This window comes from Misgurnus anguillicaudatus, unplaced genomic scaffold (assembly GCF_027580225.2).
Source record: "Misgurnus anguillicaudatus unplaced genomic scaffold, ASM2758022v2 HiC_scaffold_29, whole genome shotgun sequence".
In the NCBI taxonomy this organism is placed as follows: domain Eukaryota; kingdom Metazoa; phylum Chordata; class Actinopteri; order Cypriniformes; family Cobitidae; genus Misgurnus; species Misgurnus anguillicaudatus.
Window position 1 is genome coordinate 5,073,599 of NW_027395279.1, and position 20,508 is coordinate 5,094,106.

The 20,508-nt window shown below is 38.4% G+C and overlaps 1 long non-coding RNA gene across 2 annotated transcripts in view; it reads left to right on the forward strand.

Moving 5' to 3' along the window:
- The first annotated feature begins 17,882 nt into the window (after positions 1-17,882).
- LOC141362774 (uncharacterized) overlaps positions 17,883-20,508 on the forward strand; it is a 254,486-nt gene continuing 251,860 nt past the window's right edge. The window contains exons 1-2 of one of the 2 annotated variants that reach the window (XR_012368352.1): positions 17,883-18,598; positions 18,899-19,150. This is a non-coding gene — a long non-coding RNA (uncharacterized lncRNA). Of the gene's footprint in view, positions 18,599-18,898; positions 19,151-20,508 lie in introns of those variants that run through there. The other variant, XR_012368353.1, reaches the window with a different exon arrangement.

A 20,508-nucleotide genomic window follows, 5' to 3' on the forward strand; every position in this document is an offset into this window, starting at 1 on the left:
TTGTGTGTTAAACAACTACAATATGATTTGCATGCACAATAAATCGTACCAAAACTAAAGCTTTTTAATAAAACAAGCATATCAAGAAACTAATAAAAAAAAGAAACTTCGCGCATCAGGCTCATTCAAATCCTCGGTGATTCACACGCAGTGTCAGCAACTCATCCATCAGAATCGTCGGCAATCCTCGCCTCGGCAATCATCGACAAACTTCAAACTTCGTTCTTTTTGAGTCTGACGTGCTATTTCGGCTGTGCGTCATGCGTCATCAACCCGGAACCTATGCCCAAAACTAAAGTTTGATTCAGTTCGATTTTCGAACCGGATCGACCGGTTACTTCCTGAGAACCGGCTCACAAAAACGATTCGTACAAGAACCCATGGGCGTCAGAACCATTATAAGTGGGTGGGACAGGACCCACCCACTTTTTAAGACCAATGATAATGGACCCACCCACTTTTTCTCTAATTTAGTGCATTTGTCTTCACTTATCAAGGCGCTGTTAGTCAAAATCCATTCCATTAGAACAAGGATCATCAACATTTGCTTTTTACACCGTGGACCCGTTTCAGCTTTTTTTTTTAAATTCGCAAAGGGAGGGGTCGCTGAGTTGCTGTTCAAACAAAGTGCTGAAAAACATCCTTTGCGATATGTATAACATTTTAAACCACAGGTTTAAGCCATAGGGAGGACCGGGAGGATTCCCTGTGGGCCGGTCTGTTTTTTTGGCCACGACGAGGGCCGGAGTTGTCATGCCACACCGGGTTGAAGGTTGTTGCTGCACTTATTCAGCCCCAATCGTGTAATTTGCCGGCTTTAAAAATGTTAGTGCAAGACGCACAGGTTTCTTCTGCTTTTCAAAGCGCTCGCCTGCCCACTAAACACAGGACGTCGAATAGACGTGCAGATCGTGTCTATATTGGGTCCGTCGGTCCATGACCAATTCTGGACATCTATTCGACGTCCAAACTAGGTCCACTATTTGGACGTCCAACCATGACCCTACTTGGACGTCATATTTATGGGCAACTTTTGACGTTTAAACTGGGTAATTTTTTGAACGTCATTTGGACGTCATATTTACGGGCAACTTTTGACGTTTAAACTGGGTAATTTTTTGAACGTCATTTGGACGTCATATTTACGGGAAACTTTTGACGTTTAAACTGGGTAATTTTTTGAACGTCATTTGGACGTCATATTTACGGGCAACATTTGACGTTTGAACTGGGTAATTTTTGGGACGTCATTTGGACGTTTATGACAGGCCTATGTCTATATAACATGATTAGGCCTATAAAAAATTTTTTATTTACAAATATCAGCATTATTGTATCAACATGATTAATACTTACGAATAGTCTATATTATTTTATACAGTACTGTGTTTTTTGCTTTTATTTATATACAAATTCATCTAAATGTACAATTAAAAATCTGTAATTAAATGCGTAGTTCGTTATATTAAAATATATGACCATACTAACAATTTAACATGAAAATATTCTCACCTATTCTCATAATGTTGCGTTCGTGTTATGAATGCAATAAGTGTGCCTTATGTACAAAATTAACATATGGCCTGTAACCCAGAGATCGGTGGTTCGAAACCCACGGCCGGCAGGAAACGACTGAAGCGTTCGGTGTTGCAATGGATGGGTGAAGTGCAGAGACAATCATTTCTTTTCGCTTTTTTCATGTCTTTTTTCCTTACACGGAGGTCCTACGGATGTAAACATTTAGACGTGCAGAAGACGTCGCAAAAAAGACGTCGCCTGGCGTTACAAAACAACCCCTTTTATGTACCGAATTCGGACGTCCAAAAAATACATGAAAAAGACGTCATTCTGACGTCATTTTGCGCAGTGGGTGTGAACACGAGTTTAGATTCAGATGCGCTTATATGTGAGTGCGCTTGCCGCGCGTATAGATGCTCGACCTGATACGAACAGCCACTTAAAGGAAAATTAGATAAATCGTCATTTTTAAAAATCTAAGTCATACATGCAATAATCATGAATGGTCTATGAATAGTCATTATTATTCGTTATAAAAAACTATTTGATGCAAAACTCATCAGTTTATTTAAAACGTTTCATATGAATATAATGTTTTCTTAAGTAAAACAAGTCCATTAAATATTTGTTCTTTTATGACACAAGGTATTTTGCAATCTACATGAGCCAAGTCCTAAAAATTAAGATAAGTATTTTTTATTTTTCCACCCGTAACGAGTTTGCCTGTCCAGTCTTAATAATTAACGGAAAACGAACTTAGCTTGCTGTTCTTAAAGGCAGCTCGAACCTTAGGTCAGACTCGAGCCCCAAGTTCAAGAAACAAAATAAATGGAGGAGATGAGGAGGAGAGATATGAATTTCCTCTGTGCACGGAGGCACGGAGACGTTTAGCATATGCTTTTAATGATAAATGACACAGTTTCCTTTCAAACCTACGTTAAAAGTGTATGCTACTCGTTAAAATATTATTACTGCAGTAAAATAGTTTGTTTCAATTATGGTGCCACGATCACTGGATAATTGTAAAGTTTTTTTACAGAAGCCTGCAATTACTTTTCATGCGATTATTACAGAAATGAACGTCTTCACGTATTAACATTATTTGCGAGGTACATTTGCAAATGATTCATAAAGTCATACCTCTGCACTTGTTTAATCGATTGTGTTTTAGAAGTACACATGCTCAAACTCTTATGACAGCATTGTTTCCCGACGGATACCATTAAATAAATTTATCTAATTTCCAGAATCTCACATTTATATTTCTATAAGAGAGAGAAAGAGAGATTTGGGGTTTGTCGTGGGGACCCACCCACTTTTCATTTGCTTCCGACGCCCATGCAAGAACCTAACATCACTATCAGTCTGATGCGTGGTCGTTAAATGTGAATGTAATGTGTTGGTTCTTGTTCTGTTTCTGCCTGGTCCCATTTTTGATTATGTTTGTTTGTGATTTGGATTTACTTTTATAAATATACTGCACTTGGATTCTCTGCCTGTCTGCCAACCCACCATTACACATTTATACCTGACTTGAACTAATTTGGTCTTAGGGCCGCAAAACTGTTGTGGTTTTTACCTTCAGCATATGTGATCTTGTCTGTAAGATCAAAGTCATTGAATTAATGTCTATAAAACTGCAGTGGAAAGATTTGTTGGTTGTTATGAGAATTTTCTTTTCAGATTAATGTTAATAACACTGAGGAGACCCCAGATCAGTGGGGTACAGAAGCTCTGTTATTATTCACGGTCATGACATTAATTAGGTTGCTTAAAAACAAGAGTTCAAGAACATCTAAAATTTTTAAGAAGAGTATGATTGTTTATAATGAGCAGTAATGTTATGTATAGGGGAGAACCAGGGCAAAAGTAATGGGGAATGAAAGTAACAAAGAAATTTTCTCAGAGCCCTGATAACATTTGCATTCCAAACTATGACAACATCTTTACCACACAAATCCTTGACAGAGCTGTCAAATATCGCGTTATTTACTTACCGTTTTCCACATGTAGATCCAGAAAGGTGTTTTCAACCAGGATAAGTAAATTCCAAAGGCGGTCATTTTTTTCTTAACACATTGTGTTTATCGTTTCATATGTAACAATCAGTAATGCGCAGTAACGCGTAAGAAGAAACGCGTTAATGTAATCGGATTACTTTTTTCAAGTAACGAGTAAAGTAAGGGATTACAATTGTAAAAACAGTAATTAGATCACTGTTACTTCTCCGTAAGCAGGCTGCGTTATTGCATTATGTAACCTTAATTTTGTTTTGTGAGACTGTCTCATGCGAGTCGAGTGACAATGACATATGAGTGCCGCGCCATCAGTCAATGTAGTGTTGAACATGAAGAGACAACATGGAGCGCAGAAGAGAACAAGACTATGCAGCGTTTAATGCTTGGAAGTACCGACATTACTTTGAGCTTATCCCAGTTAGGGGTGACAAAAACATCAGCGTCCGCTGTACACTCTGCGTGGGAATAAAACTTTTATCTACAGCGAAAAATTACACCTTAAATCTGAGCAAACACCTAGCAAGCCGGCACAGGAATGTGAAACTTGCTGAAAAAAACCCTGAACCCCCAGCTGACATGACCGCTGCGGCTCCATCTCATTCATGTTCACGTGAAATCTGATGTAAACAACAGACTATATGGGCCCTATTTTAACGATCTAAGCGCATTGTCTAAAGCGCAACGTCTAAATGGGCGTGTCCGAATCCACTTTTGCTAATTTAACGACGGGAAAAATGGTTTGTGCGCCGAGCGGATAGTCGAAAAGGGTTGGTCCTATTGTAATGGGAGTATTTTGGGCGTAACGTGCAGTAAACCAATGAGAGACTCAGCTCTCATCCCCTTTAAAAGCAAGTTGCGCTGGCGCTATGTCTAATCCCTATTTAGATGACGGACTTTGTAAACTGAAAAACTAAGCGGGGGAAGAAGATCCCCAGTTTAAGATTAATGTTAAATAATTGTGTTATTTTTCACTTGTATTGAAATTGTTATTTTTTTATTAAAACCTTTAAAACCCGTTTTCTTTTAGTCATGGAAGTAAAAAAGCAGGTTTGTAATTGCTTTAAATGTATGGCTATCCAATATCATCAAAACATAATTTACAAGTATGTAAGATAAGGTTTGTACTCTAAAAATACTTTATTTGTAACAAACAGGAGATAAAGAATTTACAAACGGCTCTCATCACGTTTCAGCACTTTGGACAGCGTTTTTTTTTAGCAAAGAGTTTTTTAAGCATTACTTAAAAATCGAGTTGTCATTCATGTGGGGAAGAATGATATTCACAAAGAGCAATCTAAACTCCTTAAGAGGGATTTCAACAAACTTTTTAATACACTCAGAAGAGTGAAAGTTCAGCCGTTCAGTTAATCAGTGGACCACTTCGAGCAAGAGGAACACATGGTGTTACGGTTGCTTGGACTTAATACTAGGGATGTCCCGATCCGATCACAGGATGGGAAATCGGCCCCGATCACGTGTTTTCAGACTCGATCGGAATTGGACGTTACCTTCCGATCAGGACTCGGATACATATGCAGGGTTTAAATTGGGCCAGGACTGCACACATACTGAAGGTCTGGCTCTGCTCCGCGCCAGTGTATGCGCTGCGCTGGTGCGTGTGAAGTGCAAGAAAAATAATGTGTTTTCAGGCTTCACACACTCGTGCAAAAAACCTGATCGGGACATCCCTACTTAATACATGGACTGAACTTCATCAACAACTTCAACCTTTTCTGGAGTCGGAGACAACTATTTAAACAGGATGGCATCCAACCAAACAGACTGGGTGCAAGAGTGCTAAAGAACAATATCTACTTCTCCCTTCATCATCCTTCAGCAGTGTGTGCCAATCCACTCAACCTGAATGGCACACACACACCTGGACAGAGTATGAATGACCACAGGACTTCTCTTCAGCACCTGAATGGACATGACGTTGACAGATCCCACAAGGACAGTGTTCTGGCAGACTCTTGACAGACAGAGATAACACCTTGCAGCCACAACAACCACTGCTCATGGACATCAAGGGCATCCTGCTTTTGACCTTCTCTGGAAAAATGGAGGAACTGGTTTATGCTGGAACTAAACTATCCCACTCTATTGCTGCGAGCCCCCAGATTTCAACCAAAAAAATGGCAAGCCCCACAACCACCAAAGCCAGTGGGCCCAGGTCCCCCTCCTCGTCCTATTGCTGGAGATTTTAACATTCACATTGATAAGCCAGAAAGCATTATGGAAAAAGATATCACAACTGTTTTAAATACTCTCAAGATTTACTTATCAGTAAGGGTGTAAACATTTCATCGATTGTTATTAAGGATGTAGCACTGTCTGATCATTTCTGTATTTTCTTTGATATATTGATCTCTCCTACTATTTAAACTAGATCTGTGTCTGTCAAAAAGAGATGCTTAAATGAGAACATCAGTGTGCTATTTATGAAGGCTATATCTTTAACAGCAAGCATATCTGCGGACTCTGTTTATTTTCTCCTTGATTCCTTTAGTTCAAAAGTTAAGAGTGCAATTGATGATATTGCTCCTGTAAAAGTCAGGAAAAAGAATGGCAGGCAAAAATCACCTTGGAGAAACTCAACAGCAGTGCAGAATATGAAGAGACAATGCAGAAAAGCTGAGCACATGTGGCGGAAGACAAAACTTGTAGTCCATTATAATATCTATAAAGACAGCCCTCATGCTTTCAATGTGGAACTAGGCAAAGCTAGACAGACTTTCTTCTCAAATATTATACACAGCAACATAAAAAACACACGCACTCTTTTTGCTACTACAGAGAGACTAACAAATTCCCCAAGTCACATTCCAAGTAAAATGCTCTCAGACAGCAAATGCAGTGAGTTTGCTTACTTCTTCTATGAGAAAATCAATAATATCATGATCAGCACATCCTTGAGCTGCGCCGGGGTCAGACCACAACATCATAAAGTAGTTACGATGTCTGATTTCGAAGCAGTTGATGGTAAAATTTTGGAAGAAACAGTATGTCACAGGTCGGAGCGGACCACAGATGCTGTGAGTCTCGCCCCTCCCTAGTTTTCACCTCAAGGAGGTCCCATGAACACCCCAATGACCAGACACACAAGGAGCATAAGGAATATTAAAACAAACTTTATTTAATTTAATTTAATTAAAAGGGTAGTAGGGGAGGAGAAAGGGAAACTAAAATCATCTTTCTGGGCCAGAGGAATCAGTCCTGCGTCGCTTCTGACTCCATCACGGGGGCTCTCAGGTGGGTTTTCAAAGGGCACACTGGGTCTTTACTTTGGGCAGACAGTTGAGTATACAAAGGTAATACGCTGGCTCTTAGCTTTGGGCGTACAGGTAGGTGTACAAAGGGCACACGGGGTCTTCACTTTGGGCATACAGGTGAGTATACAAGGGTAATACGCTGGCTCTTAGCTTTGGGCGTACAGGTGAGTACACAGAAGGGCAACTGGATCTTTACTTTGGGCATACAGGAAAAAGGGGTCAGTAGTCACAAGCGGGCGTGTATATAGAAGAGTGGTTGTCCACCAGCACCAATACACGTTCTTTCCACAGGGTGTCTTTCCCGGCCTAGGGGGTGATTACTGACAACATGGACAAAGCACGACACTGCAATTTCCAAGTGTACACACACATCAAAGGAAAAGACTCAACCACTGCACTCCACACACTCACAGTGAATTAAGGTCAAAACCGCATGGGGCCGGAAATTCATCCTGGGTATTTGTCCTTTCACGGTGGGGCCGCCTGCACACTAATCACAACTTACAAGAGGCACGCTGATATTCCACACTTGCAAGGTAAATACTGACACGATGACAATTCTGTGTATTCACAATTTCGTTAACACTGGATCTTCTCACTTTTCTTCCAGATGTCTGACGTCAACACGGTCGACAGTACAATCTCCTTCAACTGCAGTTCGGGCAGCTCTTCAATGCGTGTGATCTTCTCCCAGAACGCAACGCATGTCAATACAACACTTCAATAAAGATTATTTGTATACTCAACTCCGTGTGTGTCTGCTTCGCCCAATCCTCAAAATCCACCATACGCCCATCTCCAATCGTCTCCACCGCTCCGTTTCACCCACAATATCTGCTGGAATAACACACCTCCACTGTAATCGACTTCGCACTTCTTTGAAGACTTCGCTACATTACTTCGGCCATTGGCCTTGTCCTCCAAACACTCGTCTTCAGTCACAATTACAGTTTCAGTTCCAGTTCAGCTTCGGTGTGCGGACTTCCCCGCGCCCACCCCCTTTCCGTATCAAAGCCCAGCGCGAACTCGCGGTGCCAACTACCCTCCTCATTGTTCTCCGGGTGGCTTATTTATATTCCTCCTCTCCACTGAATTGCCCAATCATCGATCGCCACGCTCGTCGGTACACCTGTTGCCAATAACCCTAAATTTAGGCTGCCCGGAGTTCCCGGAAGGCTGGTGTTTCAGGGACCGTTGCGGAACTAATCTTCGCCATTTTTAGGTTCCGCTTGAAGTCACTCCGTGACAAGTACAGCATCTTAAAATGTCAACCTAATCCCTTAAAACTGCAGTTGTTAAGCCCCTCCTGAAAAAGAGCAAACTGGAAAACACTGTGTTGAGCAACTACAGACCAATCTCAAATCTTCCTTTCATAGGCAAGATCATTTAAAAGTAGTTTTCAATCAGCTGAACAAATTCTTAATTTCTAATGGTTACTTTGACATTTTTTAATCTGGTTTCCGACCACACCACAGTACAGAGACAGCGCTCATAAAGACAATAAATGATATTCGCCTCAATACAGACACAGGCAAACTATCAGTGCTGGTGCTACTCGACCTCAGTGTTGCTTTTGACACTGTCAATCACAACATACTTCTTGACAGGCTGGAAAACTGGGTCGGGCTTTCTGGGATGGTCCTAAAATGATTCAGGTCATACTTAGAAGGGAGAGGTTATTATGTGAGTATAGGTGGCCATAAATCTGAGTGGACATCCAAGAAATGCGGAGTCCCGCAAGGCTCAATTCTTGCACCACTCCTGTTCAACCTGTATATCGTCGCTGTCCGATGAAAACCATATATGTCCATTTTGCCGATTTTGAGATTTTTCGGTGGATTGAATGTCCAGATTCATTTCTGTATCCAGTATGCTTCACATATCTAAATGGCCAATGAAAAGTTGTGAAATCATGTCATCTGATTTTCACATATATCCATTTGGTGTCAAAGCTATCATTCACGCCGCGTATCTCCCGCCCTGTGGAAGCATCTCTCCGGTCTCGAGAAGTTTTATCGAAGCTCAGCACTGGATAGCCAAATAAACATAGCCTGGTGAGACAATGACTTCCCTTCATGGAGGTAAACTTTTCCCCCTGACGCACGTCTAGGAGTGACAAAATTACAGTAGGACTGTGCAAACAAAGTATCTGTCTAGCATAGGTGTTATTTACACAGGTGACATGTCCCCACCACTTTTTGAAAGCATTTGGTTAAAATGTTCTGAAAAAAAAATCAAGCGATGGTTAAGACTGGTTTTGTGGTCCAGGGTCACATATGTTTTGTTGTATGCTTATGGTGTGTTTTCTTTTACATATGTAATGAAATTCATTGTAATCAGTGACTAAACTCGCTGCGGTTTTCTAGGGTATGGTGCTTTGGCACTGTTCGGTTGAGCTGGTGTTGCAGGGACTGTTACTTGTGTGCAGTCGACATTAGAAGTCTACACGGAAGACCCGAGGACCCGACCCGAGACCCGCACAAGTTCGGGTCTATATTTTAAATGATCAGCCGGGTCGGGTCTCAATCTATTAATTCAGGTCCCGGGTCTGTTTAACATTGTAAGTAATACCCAGAGGTGGGTAGTAACGAATTACATTTACTTCGTTACATTTACGTGAGTAAATTTTTGGGGTAACTAGTACTTTTAGAGTAAATTTAAGGATGGGTACTTTTTACTTTTACTCAAGTACATTTCTAGTGAAAAAACTGTACTTTTACTTCGCTACATTTGGCGGCGTTACTGCGCTACTTTCAAATGGTAATAATTAATGAATATATATATTTTTTAAACTTTATAGGGCGTGTTCGAAAGTTTCGCGAGACAGGCTGCGTCACCCTTTAGCACGTGCGACCGCGCGGTCACCCTTTAGCGCGCGCGACTCCGCGTAGAAGATAGGGGAAGCAGATGAGGGCCCGTGTGCGTTGTGTGAGATATCGGAGGCAGATCATGCGTGGCTTCCATAGGTGGCTTCAAGTTCGGTATATGTTTTCACTCCAAGAGGTCAAAAAGAATAGTTTCATAATGCGATGCATGCTTTGTTCAATAAACGAGCTGACTTCTCAGGGTACAGGAATTCAAGATCCAACCTGAAGTGGTAAGTCTCAGTAATCAGGGGCGTAGCAAGCTTTTCAAAAGTGTGGGGGATGGATAACATTTTAAATTTGATATAAACACACCAGAAACACGCGTATGTGCACCTGGGATGGAATTAAGCACCACCCATGACACAAACACATCCTCTCTTCTCTCATAGACCTCTTTCTCAAACTGTAACATTCATTTTTCATTGCTCACCTGTGAAACTTTCTGTGCCTCTCTCTCTCTCTCTCTCTCTCTCTCTCCTTAATCTGATGCCTCCAGCAACCTCATCTCCTAAACAAGGGTGCAGTGATAAAGGAATAAGGCTGTGGTACTAGCAAACCTTAGTGAAACTTAAAAAGTAATATACTAAATTAATCCAAAAATATATAATGGTAATAGGCTACTGTTGTTTAATGTCAACATTTATCAACTTTCAACTTCACTTACAGGATTTCTCTTGAAAAAGGTGTCAATCTTCTCCTGCCTCTTTCTTTTCTGTATCTTATTTATACTGCGTGACAAAAAGATAATGGTAAGCTTGATAGTGACATGGGTCTGACAGGACTGTGACTGCTAAATTTTGCTACTTGTGCCCTGAAAAGCTTTTTCTCTGGTTGCCTAAATAATGTAACAATTTACAGTTTTTACATTAAAATAATATAGGCTACACTTTTCTTTCATTGTTTGCATACCTGTTGAAGAACTATGTCATCATTTCTCATTTTTTCTCCTCAACAAGTACAATCATACACAACCGGTAGTATTAACAAAGTATTCAGCTAATCAACAAACAATGCTCAAAATATCAAATCGATTGCACTAGGAATAAACCCATAAATACACTGCTAAACAATTGCAATCTATCCCTCATCCTCGTCAATTTAGCCAGCTGCTGAACAATAACCCAATTAGCATTAGTCCCAAATACATATCAAGCTTATTCAAAAACCTCAAAAGCATACATAGAGTAATTTAAAGGACAAGTTGGGTATTTTACACTTAAAGCCCTGTTTTCAGATTGTTTATGATGAAATAGAACGGTTTTGACTGAAATTTCGACATTTGCGGCTGCCCCGAGAATTTTTGGGTGTTTGTGTTTCAGCTCCTACCTTTACAATGAGTTTAATGGTGCACTGGAACAATCCTTCCTAAAATGCATTAAACTTTCGTTTACAAAGACGTGAAACTTATCGAGTGGTCAGGGGTGTTCAATGATATGCTCCCACAAAAATCGCGTTAAAAGATGCTTTCCAACAGCTGTTTTAGCATTCGTTGTTAACTTGTGGATCTATTTTTCCAAACGCCCCACACCCGTACATTCTTCCGCTTAGAGCTTGAATAATAGACACTCCAGACCAGTTGGTGGCGCTAATCCGCCATTGCCAATTGCAAGAATAGAAACAAAGTTCCCGGCGCGGAGTAATACCGTACCTCACAGCACATCTAATACAAGTCAATGGAGTTGGCAAAAACTACGATAAAACCTGTTGGAATGCGTATTTTGCAGCGATTTTTGTGTGAGCATACCAGTGAACACCCCTGACCACTCGGTGAGTTTCACGTCTTTGTAAACGAAAGTTTAATGCATTTTAGGAAGGATTGTTCCAGTGCACCATTAAACTCATTGTAAAGGTAGGAGCTGAAACACAAACACCCAAAAATTCTCTGGGCAGCCGCATATGTCGAAATTTCAGTCAAAACCGTTCTATTTCATCATAAACAATCTGAAAACAGGGCTTTAAGTGTAAAATACCCAACTTGTCCTTTAAGTGTTTAATAAAGTTTTTTAAACACAAATTCAAAGTAGCCTACCTGAAAAATGGAGATGTAAATAAACAAAGTTCCCGCCTCCTCAGCGCGAGCTGACGGAGCTGACCGATCAATCTAACCCACCAAGAGAGGCGGGACTTAAGGCAGAACAGCCAATCATCAGCCAGTAATACTCAAAGCTGGCGTCATGTTTGAGAGGGGAGGGGGGAGAAGGGCAGCACAGCGCAGCAGACACAGAGCGGCCAGAGAAACGGAGGAGCGACTTTAATAAGGCGTTCTTGCAAAACTGCATAAAAAGTGTGGGTGTTGAACCCTCTCACCAGGAAAAGTGTTGGTGTTAAAACACCCACATCCCCCACGGGTGCGACGCCCCTGTCAGTAATGTCTATTTGAACACTATTATGTGACACACTGTCCGAGTTTTTTGCCATATGCACTCTTGTGCAAGCGATGACAAAACCTAGTGTAAGTTAAACCATACATACAGCACGTTCACATCTGCACATTTCCATATCATTTCCCCACAACTAAACAAACCAAACAGCGTAATTTAAGGACGTCTTGCATTTATACACAAATCCGGACACCTCACTAATGTGTAGAAAATATATTCAAATAAAAACGGGATTGTATTTTATTTAAATCCTTCCTAAAGAATGAATGAATAAAAATAAAAGAATAAAGTTTGATTTTAAAGAAACATGTACCACGGACACGCCCTTTAACAAAAAGTTACCCAGGTAAAAAAGTAGTATACTTTAGTGTATTAGAAGTATAATTGAAGTACATGAAGTATAAAACAAGTATGCTTCTACTTGTTGTACTTAATTTAAAGAGTATTTAATATGTACTTTTTAAAAGTATACTTCCAAAAAGATCCAATTAAGTTCAACTTAAGAGTCCAAAAAATAAGTATACTAATTTACCAGTAATTCAATTATCTTTTAAATGTACTTTTTGAAAGTATACTTCCAAAAAGATGTAATTAAGTTCAACTTAAGAGTCCAAAAAATAAGTATACTAATTTACCAGTAATTCAATTATCTTTTAAATGTACTTTTTGAAAGTATACTTCCAAAAAAATGTAATTAAGTTCAACTTAAGAGTCCAAAAAATAAGTATACTAATTTACCAGTAATTAAATTATTTTTTAAATATACTTTTTGAAAGTGTACTTTGTTGTCAATGTATTTTAAATTGTATAGAAGTTTATTTTTTTTAAGTGTATTAAATTTGACATACTTAGAGTGACAATTCAATATACTTATGGGAAGTATATTTTTTGGAAATTAATTGTTAATTAACTTTTTTAAAGTGTACTATGATCTCACTTCATTAGAAGTGTGACTTCTGTACACTTTATACAGTACACTCTAAAATAAGTGTATTTTTAGTTGCATATCAGAGTACTTTCATAAAATACGTTAGAATAATAAAATGTAGGCTATACACTGCATGAAAAGAGCTGTATCCGGACAAATACGGATGGGAAATCCCTGCTAAACTTTAGGTTTGCCAGGTAAATGAGGCAGAGTGCTTGGAAACGTAATACTCAGAAGTAAACTCGTGAAACATCCAGAAACCTTGTGTATATGGATGTATACAGGAAGTGGTGGAAGTTTCTAGGAATCCTCACAGCTGGTTGTAAGGAGTGCTGGTTGTGAGGTGTGAAGGGTTAATGACAGAGGTGCTGTCTCTGTTTTCAAAGCTGGGTGGGGGGGTTCAAGGCAGCACATAACATAAAAACTGGATAAAAACATTATATATCTACAAGTGTGTTTACTAAATACATGTATTATTATGCTAATGTAATTTAATTGATAAAGTTTTTTTTTATTTAAGAAAATCTGAGCATCACTCAAAATAACTGTCAACATGTTTGTCAACTAAACATGTTTTGTAAACGTTATACATTTTATAAAAATATTTTATATTTTTATTATTGATAAAGTATAAAGAACAAATCAGTGTGAAAACGCAAATTATAAAAAGTACATAAAGTGCCAGCAGAGGATCCAAAATAATGAGAAAAAAAAACATCCAATGCATCTTGGAAATTGTAGTCAAAATACTTCTACAGCAGGATGCTAAAGCAGTACCAACGCCAGGGCAAAAGACTCCAATTCCCAGAATGCACCTGCACCCACCCATTCATTCCCACCAATCAGGATCAACGGCATTATTTCAAACCGCTACTGACTCGTTTTCATGCTAAACAGTACGGCTGAGGTAAGTTTGACTTTCATTCCTTTACATCGCGCAGATCTGTTTTATATTTGTTCCTATTTTGTTCTTCACTGTGATTATTTTTGTCTTTATACGAGAAGTGTTTTAATTTAAAGCACACACAGGAAACATTAAGAGTAAGTTATACACTGTACACAGTAACGTAGTGATGAGGAAATGAAGCTTCGAATGAAGCACCGATACTTCTCTTACTGTTTCGAACCATGATTCGAAGCCTCAACGAGGGTGTCGAAAACAGCGCCATCTTTTGGTTAATAAAACATATAGCAGTTGCTTCTGGAAAAAGCTCCGTCAATGAAGCAAGCTGATGAAATTCAGCTGAATATTAATATTATGTGTACAAATAAAGCTTAGACAACTTGTGTGTGAATGGTCAATATAATAAATGTATTTACTGATTAAAGGGTGGCAATAAATTCCAGTATGAGTTAATATTCATATGATTCAATACTGTATTGTACAGAATAATGTTCACATGCATATAATAACAGACGCGCACACAAGTATAAATCAATACAATATTATATATACAGTATTATGTGGGACCAAAATGTGAATAAGGCAAATAACTCATAAAAAACCTCTAGGGTTCGAACCTTCTGACACGCAAAGCAAAGCGCGCACGTGACTAAGCAGAAAGTGAAGCTTCGTTTGTCATTGGTCACGTGATTTCAACGTTAACAACACAAGCTTCGAATCAAAGCTTCATCTGGCACGCCCACTTTTGCTCGACACAAGCTCCGAAGCCTCGCTTCAAATGTAACATCACTACAGTAACGTTAGGAACTTAAACATGCGTTTTTTCAGTGAGCAAAGTAACATGCAAAATGCCTGATAAACGAATCAATTCGATGTTTAAAACTTTAAAAATAAAACGGCAAGATTACTTGTGTTGGAGATGTTCACCTAACTGTAGCAAATGGCTCTTTCTGCTATTTTAAAGATAACCTTGGACGATCTTCTGTTGTTTAAAAGCTCATTGCTGTAAGTTAATGTTAGTTCTGATAGATGCTGCTTACTTTGCAAGCCTGTTTTAATAGCTTTATTCTGTTTAGTAACCAAGCCAGCTTCACTTTAAGTTTAAGATAAACTAACGTTAGATGTTGTTGTAAAGAAGCTTGGAGTCAAAATATATTTTAAAGTTGTATGATTGTCTTCTTTTTTAATATGATGTCTATCTATGTTTGTGTTTACAGAGGTCATGTACCATGTGGTCGACCTTGCTGACGCTGAAGAGGTTTCTGTGTAAAAATGATGTAAGTTAAGTTTAATCTTTTAATTTAATATTGTTTTAATTCATGCCCATGTCATGCTGGCTACCAGTCAAATATCGCATACAATTAAAAATACTATTAATCACCAATAAAACCTTAAATGTCCCACCACCTTCCTATCTTAGAGAATTAATATCAGAATACAATCCGACACGTACACTGCGGTCACAAAATTCTGGTCTCTTAATTATTCCTAGAATATCAAAAGTGTCTAAGCTCTGAAATGATTTGCCAACTGATATCTGTGAATCAGACACAGTCAATCACTTTAAGGGCTCTATCTTACACCCGGCGCAATGCAGCGCAATGCGCGACGCAAGTGTCTTTCGCTAGTTTCCACCCTAATTTTCACGTTTAGCGCCGCGTTGTTTAAATAGCAAATGCATTCGCGCCCCCTTTGCGCCCATGGGCGTTCTGGTCTGAAAAACGAGGTGTGTTCAGGCGCATTGTTGGCGCGTTGCTATTTTGAGGCAACTAAAATAGACTACGCCATTGACCAACAAAAACCTGGTCTAAAGTCTAAAGTCAATGGCGCAATATGTTTTATGTTATTTAAAGAGCGCATTAGTAATATGCGCCTATAAACGGGAGGACAACGCGGGTTTGCTTATCACAAAGTACATAAATGCGCAGCAGCACAAAAATGCTTTAAAATATGAAAGATTAAAGGATTGAATTTAAGAGATTATTATTGAGTCTCTTGGAAATATTTATAAATGAGGACTAATTATGAGACGTTAGAAGGCGCAAAGAGCTGCTTTACCTGCAGCCTGATAAGTAAATAAATGCTTTGCTTTAAACAAATGCGTCTGTTTTTAAATGTTTTTTTTTAATGCTACCTCACGGATTTATTGTATATGATGTACCCGTGGATATGGCGAGATGAGAAACATTTGTAAGTAATGCTTAAAAAAACTCTTTGCTAAAAAAACCGCTGTCCAAAGTGCTGAAACGTGAGGAGAGCCGTTTGTAATTTCTTTATCTCCTGTTTGTTACAAATAAAGTATTTTTAGAGTACAAACCTTATCTTACATACTTGTAAATTATTTTTTGATGATATTGGATATACATTTAAAGCAATTACAAGCCTGCTTTTTACTTCCATGACTAAAAGAAAACGGGTTTTAAAGGTTTTAAAACTGGGGATCTTCTTCCTGCGCTTAGTTTTTCAGTTTACAAAGTTCGTCATCTAAATAGGGATCAGACATAGCGCCAGCGCAACTTGCTTTTAAAGGGAATGAGAGCTGTGACTCTCATTGGTTTACTGCACGTTACGCCCAAAATACTCCCATTACAATAGGACCTACCCTTTTCGACCATGCGCTCGGCGCAAAAACGATTTTTCCCGTCGTTAAATTAGCAAAAGTGGATTCGGACACGCCCATTTAGACGTTGCGCTGTGCGCTTTAGACAATGCGCTTAGATCGTTAAAATAGGGCCCTAAATCTAAAGGGACACTTCACCCATTTGTATTAAGCTTTGTATCTTTAGAACCCCAGTCATGTTTTTGATTGGTCATGCATTATTTCCTGAGACAGGAGAAATTCAGATTTCAGTGTTGCACTTTCTTCTTTCAATGATGTAAAAATTATAATTTTGCATCATTGAAAGAAGGAAGTCCAATATCTTTGTTGAGGTGGTGAGACTACAAACACCCCTTTTTTAGTCAAATAGGCACCACATTCGAAATGTATGTTACATTTCCACTACAAATATGAGACACTTTCAATAAAGATGAATGTTTCTACAGGTGAAATGCTCCATTAAAGGATAATTCTGGTTTTTAACACTTTGAGTCTTATTTTTGGTTTGTTTTGGATGAATTACAGTGATGGACACTGTAATTTTGACAATGGGTCGTGTCTTGAATTTTTTGACTCGTTTAGAAGCGTCTCTTGACTGCTTCAGAGTGGAAGTCAAGGGTCATGCACAAACATGTCATTAAAACAACACTTAACCTTCATTTTCAAAACTGTCCCTTACGAAAATTAACCATGGTTTTATTGTGGTAAAAGTGTAGTAACCATGTTTTTTTGGTCAATTGATTACTATGAGCAAAACCATGGTTTTACTACACTAACCATGGTTTAACTATGGTTTTTGAAAACCATGGTTGTCAAAACCATGGTTATTTTGTGGTAGCCATGGTTTTACTACAGTAACCATGGTTTTTTGGTCTTAACTGTAGTAAAGCCATGGTTAATTTTCGTAAGGAGTGCTACTCACCGAGTGGTTCGTGGTGTTCGTTGATGATTAAAAACAAGTAGTGTAGCAAAATACAGTTTCTGTCGTGTTTTATTTGGCATTTTGTAAAATTCCATTGACTTCTCTTGGAAGACTCATTGCTCGCTGATATATCACTCTGCCGCCGGAAATGGAAAAGGGGTCTGTTTACATCTGGTTGTAGTTTTTTCGCTCGGTTTCTCTCAGAAGGCTAGCATGAGCAGAGCAACTGTGCCCTCGGAGTAGGGCACAAATTTTTCCCATATTTGATGGCTCAGTGACCAGCCTTAGGTTTGAAGTTGAGCTCGATTGTGACTGTCTATACGCTAGACACCAAGTTCCGTTCAGCATCCTTGTAAGGTAAAGTGGTTGTCGCCATCAAGTAGTCAAGAGTGTGCTAACGCTTCAGACTCAAATATAGAGCGGAAGTATATACGTGGTTTGAGGTGTCTGAAAAAATAGATCCACTATAGCAAATAACACGGATTGAAATCATACGTTGCTCTGATATATTTGTTTTTAATCATCAACGAACACCACAAACCACTCTGTGAGTAGCACAGTTTTGAAAATGAACGTTAAGTGTTGTTTTAATGACATGTTTGTGCATGGCCCTTGACTTCCATTCTGAAGCAGTCAAGAGACGCTTCTAAACAAGTCAAAAAGTCAAGACACAACCCATTGTCAAAATTTCAGTGACCATCACTGTAGTTCATCCAAAACAAACCAGAAATGAGACTCAAAGTGTTTAATACCGGAATTATTCTTTAAGACTTTTTTCTTTAACAAAGCATTCACATAATTTGTCTAGTAAATTATATTTATCTCGCAAAAGTTAGCTTGTATGGAACAAAGCATTCACATAACTCGTCTGGGTAATTTACTAATGCCGCAATAGCTAGCCTGTCTGGAACCGAGCAGATATTAAAACACAACACTGTGTGACACTTGAATTACCTGTGAATGGCCCCTATGCTAATAGGATTTTGTTTCTCTCTCCCTGTCTCGTCCTCAAACCCGAGGACATTGAGACAAACAGACCAGTTCCGGCTGCCGTGGAGGTCAACACACCACTGATCTACTGGCTGCCCTTCAACGTGATGCCCAGCCGATGCCTGACCACCGACGGAACCCGTTAAATCTCCTTATCCGTTTACATCCCATATATATATATATATATATATATATGTGTGTGTATATCTTTTCCTCCTAGGACTTTTTGTTCCTCCCTGAGGTTTTTCTCCTAGGGTTTTTTTTAGCCCCGGGGAGTCAAGCAACATTGGCTTAACTTAGCACCCTCTTAAATAGGAGATATTATTCATTTGCTCGCTTGTAAAGTTTATTCATAGCCGCTGTATTTTGCTACTTATATTGTCTGTCAATTTTTCTATGTTTACCCTGCTTCTTTTAATGTAAAGCTACTTTGAAACAACTACAAATTGTGAAAAGCACTATATAAATAAAATTGAAATGTCTCTTTCCTGTTTTACAGATGCAGTGAGGGAGTGATTCCCCAACATCGAGGTGGCAGAGATCCGGGACCTTCTACAGAGGAAGTGCAACAATGCCAGTTACAAGGCCTCCAGTAGTTCAAATCAGAGCTAGATGTCCATATAGTACAAGTTGTTCGCAATTGTTCTCTTCCCGGCATTTCAAAGAAAGTCGACTGTTTAAGGTTCCCCATTTTGCCAATATCTGTTTTGTGTGTTACTTTTGTGTCATTAATAAAGATCCTTTTTTTAAATGCAGTTTGTAATTTGTGTGTGTGCATTTGAACTGAATTGTTATATAATACACTTGAAGTGTAATAGCAATATTCATGCTTACGTATAACAAAATGGGGATAAAAGTACAAATTAAATATACTTAAAATATAAAAAATACAGTATAATAATATTGCACTGAAAGTATGTGTCTATGATGTTTAGGTTATAATTGAAATTCACTTTAAAAACATTATTATTGTCATAGTGGGACACTTTAAAAGCACTAAAAATAGTTAGGAAGTGCATTTGTAGAGCACTTGAAATATTACAGAGGCATACTAAATTAACATAGTTTATACTAATTATAAGTATGATAGCAGTATGCACAAAATGTACTTAAACACAACTATAATTTGTGCTGCAATGGCTTTTTAAGTGTATTTCCATTAAAATTGCAATACAATGCAATTGTACTGTAAGTGTGCTTAATTACTCATAAATCTTGATTTTCAGGAGTGTATTTTAGTGCACTTGAAGTTTAAAAAAAGTTGTTCCATTTTAGCATACTATTTACACTTCAAGTGTAATCAAATAGGTGTTAAGTTGAAGTTAATACATAATTGAGTACACTTAACTATACTTGGATTTGACGAAAATAGTACAAAATCTAGAAAATATACTTAGTACACTTTTTTAAAGTATATTTTTAATAGAATTTTTTTTCACCTGGGTAAGGTCGTTGCTATTTATCATCATCATGATTAAATATGATGTTGATAATAAATTAGTTGATTTGCACAAACAGATAAGTTCCATATGAAATTCTAAAATTATCATTTTTATTAAGCTCCTGTTTATGTTCAGTAATTGCACTTTAATGGCAATGAAAATAACCTATTCATATAAAAACATGATAACAAACAGACACACATGTTCTTTTTTGTTTACACAGCAAAATCACCAGTGTTAAATTTTCAGGGATGGTGTTAAATACAAAGTGTTGATGCTGTTTTAACACTATCTGATAATAAAACAACACTGCCATTGCTAGGCCAGTGTTATATCCACGACAGTGTCAGTGTAAAACAAGTGTGTTATCAGATTTCACTCTCAGCTATGTAAATCAAGCCACGCCTTCACTAAACATATCCTGTCAGGGATTTTACCGCCATTTTCTTTCACAGGAGGACTGAAGAGAGCATATAAATCAGTCTCGTAATATTCACATGGTTTGGCTAAATTAAATTGTTATTTCTCTGTCTGACTCTATGCAGCCATATGACAAAAAACCTAAATAAGATATTTTTCCCATTTTATTTCCCCTTTGTTCGTTATTTGGTTCAGTTTAATCAGAGCTACCTTGTGTTACGTTGTTCCCTTGTTAGTTTAGTATAAA